Source organism: Lactuca saligna, chromosome 3, assembly GCF_052625555.1.
Source record: "Lactuca saligna cultivar CGN05327 chromosome 3, ASM5262555v1, whole genome shotgun sequence".
Classification (NCBI taxonomy): Eukaryota; Viridiplantae; Streptophyta; class Magnoliopsida; order Asterales; family Asteraceae; genus Lactuca; species Lactuca saligna.
The window spans coordinates 95,923,538-95,928,754 of record NC_136419.1 but is presented as its reverse complement, the minus strand read 5'-3'; the positions used below and the strand labels follow the sequence as shown (position 1 = coordinate 95,928,754).

General features: G+C 42.8%; 1 non-coding gene across 1 annotated transcript; it reads right to left on the bottom strand.

The window, feature by feature from the left end:
- Positions 1-4,316: 4,316 nt before the first annotated feature.
- TRNAM-CAU (transfer RNA methionine (anticodon CAU)) lies at positions 4,317-4,389 on the bottom strand. The gene has a single exon. It is a non-coding gene; the product is annotated as a tRNA-Met (tRNA).
- Between the last annotated feature and the right edge of the window lie 828 nt (positions 4,390-5,217).

The window sequence follows — 5,217 nt, the reverse complement described above, 5'->3', positions numbered from 1 at the left end:
TTCAATTAAATTGTAAACCAAAATTTTATGGATTTATTAAACCTCCTTTAATTATACACCTTAATTAATTAATAAACCATAAGGGTGTGATTTGAACTTTCAAAACAATACTAGGATTTTAGGATTCAACATTTCTAAATTAAACTTTTAATCAACTTTTGAATTCCAAAATTTGAGGGCAAGTTTTTGAAACATTTCAAAAACATTAGGGTTTTAACTATTTAAATTTCAAAACAAAACTATTAAGTTCAAATTTAAACTATAAAACCTAAAAGGGAAAAAATTGAAAATTTTCATAACAGAAGGATCAAATAACAAATAATATAAATTAAACAACTAATTTCATCATTATCTATATTTGACCTAATTTCAATTTCTTGCAAAATAAGTTACCCAATTAATACAAATAATCAAACTTTATCATATAAGGAAGTTATTATCTAATCAATTGGTAATTATCTTCTATTTAGGTAAGGATAATCACCAGATATTGATAAAATTCGGATTTTATAACAAAAACATGTTTATGGTAATTATCCAAAGCCAAAACTGGAAGAAAATCGCGAATATGAGCTGTCAGACGCTTTGACTCGTCGAGTCTAGACCTGGACTCGTCGAGTACAGCTGACTCGGCGAGTGCACCAAGTGACTCGGCAAGTCAAACACTCAGAAGCAAGAAATTTCGATTTTCAGTGTTGATTTCGATCAAATATGCATCAATACAATAGAAACCAATCTAGGCTCTGATACCACTGATGGGTTTTGGTTATAAGAACATCCTATGTGCTCATACAAACCCTAATGCTTGGATCTAGGTTTCTCTATTGTACATGCAATTCATCCAAGACTATAAACCCTAATTCTAGCATATGATAATCGATATTAACATAATAATGGGTTTAAGATATTACCTTGATTGTTATGTAGTAATAACAATCACAATTCCTCCTTGTAATGACTTCAGAAAGCTTAGAGTCACAAATGTCACTCCTCTAATGGTTCACAAACACCAAGAGCAAGAGGATGAAGAGGATAAGAGAAGGAGGCTGATGAAAACATGTGGAAACCCTAGAGAACAAGTTCCTCACGTTTTTTAGGCTTAAGGGTACTATACATATACATGTAGACTATTAGGGGTTTCAACTAGGAAACCTTAATTTGGATGCTTAGGCCCTAAGCAACCCATGGACCCTTCTTTAATAAGCCTTGGACGATTTCTAATGGGTTTCCCCATAGAATTCGTCCAACCTTATATTACAAGGTAATCCATAGCCCAATTGCAATTATATTATAATTACAATTCCAGTCCCTTAAGTTTAATTATTATCTTTTAGCCACAAACTTAATTCTTATTAATTCTTGACTAATATTTATTAAACAATATGATTTCTTCTTTAATATATTATTCTCATAATATATTAATAAATCATATTTAATCATTTCTCTCCATAATTCATCCTATCAAGTTGCTTTGGTGAAGGCAACCTAAAAGGACCATGCACCATCGGGTCAAGTACACACCAAAATAGTTACGGATTTAGACACTAATCCAACAACTATCTACTGCTGTTCCGGTATCTCCTAGGCTACAATTTCCATAAGTACACTCAATTAAATACTAATAACTATACTGAGGATAAAATGACTATTTTACACCTGGTCAAAGTCAATCTCTTGGTCGAAGTCAACATATAGTTGACCCAACTCACCGAGTTAGGCCGCCAACTCGTCGAGTCCCTACTCTTATTTCTCGTTTCTACTTGCTACTACTCATCGAGTTTGACATAGACTCGAGGAGTTCCTCTTCGATACCAACACTTAGTCAATCTGCATTCGACACGCCGAGTTGTATGAACAACTTGTCGAGTCCTTCCTTCTTTCTTTTCTCCAAACTTCAAAAGATACACATGATATGCTCAAAATGCTCAAATAATGGCTAGGGTTTGCTACATGATGTTATGAGGGTGAAGGAGGCGAGTTTGGGGCTCATAACATGGTTTAAATAAGGTTCACAACCCGTGGATTCTAGGGTTTCTTCGAGACCGGCGAACTTGCCGATTCCCAAATATGGACTCGTCGAGTCGCCTACTTCCAGGTGCTCGAAAACCCATCCCTACTCGACGAGTCGGGCTACTGACTCGTCAAGTCCCTCTTAAAAATTGAAAAAAAAAATGCATTTAAATAACATACCAGGATTGGGGCGTTACAACTTTCCACCACTTGTCTCAAACTTCATCCTCGAAGTATGTTATTGCTGCATCTGGAAATAACTCTGGGTAGTGCTCTGTCATCTCCTCCTCTACCTACCACGTCCACTCTAACCCCTTCCGGTGTTGCCACTACACCTTCACCAGTTGAACCACCATGTTCCTCAAGGTCTTCGTTTTCCGGTCTCTCGATATAATTCAGGCTGCTATCAACCTGAATGTCCTCTAAGGGTACAACTACTGACTCGTCCACCAAACACTTCACCAACCGCGAAACATGGAAAGTGTTGTGGATCTGGCTAAGCTCTGCCTGAAGATCCAACCGATAAGCGACCTGACCCACCCAAGCCGAAACCCTAAAAGGACTGATGAACCTAGGGCCCAGCTTGCCCCTCTTACGGACCCTGATAACACCATTACAGGGTGACAACTTCTATTGATTTTGCGTAGTCTGCAGTCTACTACGAACCTGCTGGATCGACTTCGTGGTCTTAAGCACCACTTTGGTGCTCCCGATGACTCGCTGACCAACCTCGCCCCAGCAAATTGGGGTCCTGCACTTCCTCCCATAAAGCATCTCGAATGGAGGGTGGTCAATACTCGCATGGTAACTGTTGTTATATGAGAATTCCGCTAACAGAAGATACATATCCCAACTGCCACCGAAGTCTAGAACATATGCTCGAAGCATGTCCTCGAGAGTCTGAATTGTCCTCTCGCTCTACCCATCCGTCTGAGGGTGGAAAGCGGTGCTGAAATGGAGACGAGTACTCATCTCATCGTGAAACCGCTTCCAGAATCTGTCAGTAAAACGGATGTCTCAGTCTGACGCCACTGAAACAGGCACTCCATGCCATGCCACAACCTCTCGCACATAAATATCGGCTAGCTTTGCAGCCGATATACTCTCCTGGATCCGTATAAAATGAGCACTCTTCGTCAGTCGATCCACAATAACCCAAATCGAATCCACTCCACGTGCGGTCCTAGGAAGCTTAGTGATGAAATCCATGGTGATATCCTCCCATTTCCACAGTGGAATGTCTAACGGCTGCATCTTGCTGTGAGGCCTCTGGTGCTCTGCCTTGACCTTCTTGCAGGTCAAGCACCTCTCCACATACTAGGCAACATCCCGCATCATCCACAGCTACCAATAATAGGGCCGAAGATCTCTATATATCTTCGTCGCCCCTAGATGGATGGAAAATCGAGACTTATGGGCCTCGTCCATCAATACTTTCATTACACCGCCCTAGTACGGTACCCAAACTCTCCCATGAAGGTTTAACAGTCCTCGATTATCATAGTCAAAGGAAGCTACTCGGCACACGATTCTCTCACACTTCTGTCTCTCCTCCTTGAGGCCCTCGACCTGTGCCTCTCTGATCTGCTCTAACAATGTAGTAATAACTATCATCCCCAGACATATATCCCTGATCGGAGCTACTGCCGCCTTGCGGCTCAGGGCGTTGGTCACCACGTTCCGGCAGGCCTGGGCGAGCGAGGTAGGCTTAGATTAGAGGGAGGGGGACTGCGAACGTCCCATGAAGGGGGAACACTCTTTCTGACTGACTGATAGAACCGTCGAGCTGGCTGATGAGCGAGACATCCCTCCTAGCCCCTACTCACTACAAAGGAATACACCACAAGATCGAACTGCACTCATGCCTCTCCCGCATGACACGACTGACAGATAAGCCGACGTTAATTAAACTAGGAGTCTAATTTGGTAATGGGCGGTTCATTTTTCTAGTTCATTTTAGGATTGCAACTTCCTGCGCAGTCCATGCCAGTAGTAATATCCTAATTCGGCTACCTCTCCCACTCATCAAGGCAGAACATTAGAAAGGTAAACTATTGCCAAGAGAGACCGGGGAACGCTCTGCCCCTTCACCTGCAAAAGGATCCGTTATCGGAGTGCTGCGCTTCTCAGGGCCGTCTGAGTCAGAGCAACCCCGCCGGGGCGATCTAGTTACCCGGTTCACTATTATTCTAAAACCATTGAACCGTACTAGCTTCGTTACAGACTTGATACTGAACTGTTCACCATCCAAACATTCGCTAGCTGGCAACACAACTTTGACCACCCAAAAAAAATCTCAAGTGATTAGGCGGGGACAGGATTCGAACCTGTAGTCTTCAGATCATGAGCCTGATGAGTTGACCATTCCTCCACCCCGCTTGATGAATTCCCATTCAAAAAAGGTCAATTAGCTAAGATCGATCAGAAGGTGTGTTAAGCATATAGTCATTGTGGTTACAGACGGGTTCAGTTTGCGATTAGACTAAGAACCTTCTCCGTCTAAGAAAGCTGCTTCACTTCTCCCCCCTGTCATGTATTGGCTCTCTCTCTTTCCGCTGATAGAGGAGTTAGCTAGTTTGCATTCCTCTATCTTCATCTCTAATACTAATAGGCGACAATCACCAACTTCATCACTGCCTTCTTGTGACACATCGATTGTGTTCCCACCCAGTTCACTATTTCAGAGCTCTATCCCTTTCTGGGTCTAGTTTTCCTCTCACCCGGAAGGTGGCTAACTCCTTGGTCTTACGAGCCGCTTACGCTAACTCAAGTAGGTACCAGGAGGGACATCTTAGGCAGTAGAATCGAGCGGTGCCGTTCATTGACTACATACGAGTTTATGAATAAATGAAATGGCCTCATCTATTGTAGCGATACGAACTAAGAAGCAATAGTAAAAGAAGCAATCATCTCCGGGGAGTAAGAAGGCTCGCGAAGTAGACAGCAAGCAAGAGCTTCTCAGCCCCCTATTCTCTTAGTCAAGCGCTAGCGCGCCCCTCTCTCTAAAGGGGCGTAAGCACTTTACTCGCTAGGGGATGGGATTCATTCACTTGCATTCCTGCTAGCACTACAAAAAGCTCCGGTGTTAACGCCCCTACTACTGTTGTGCAGCCTTTCCTCGGGTTCGTAGAGTCGGGTTTCAGGCTCTGGGACTGTTGACTTTCCTTTCTGTGTTTATACGGAAGAGGGATTCTTCCCCATCAGGCT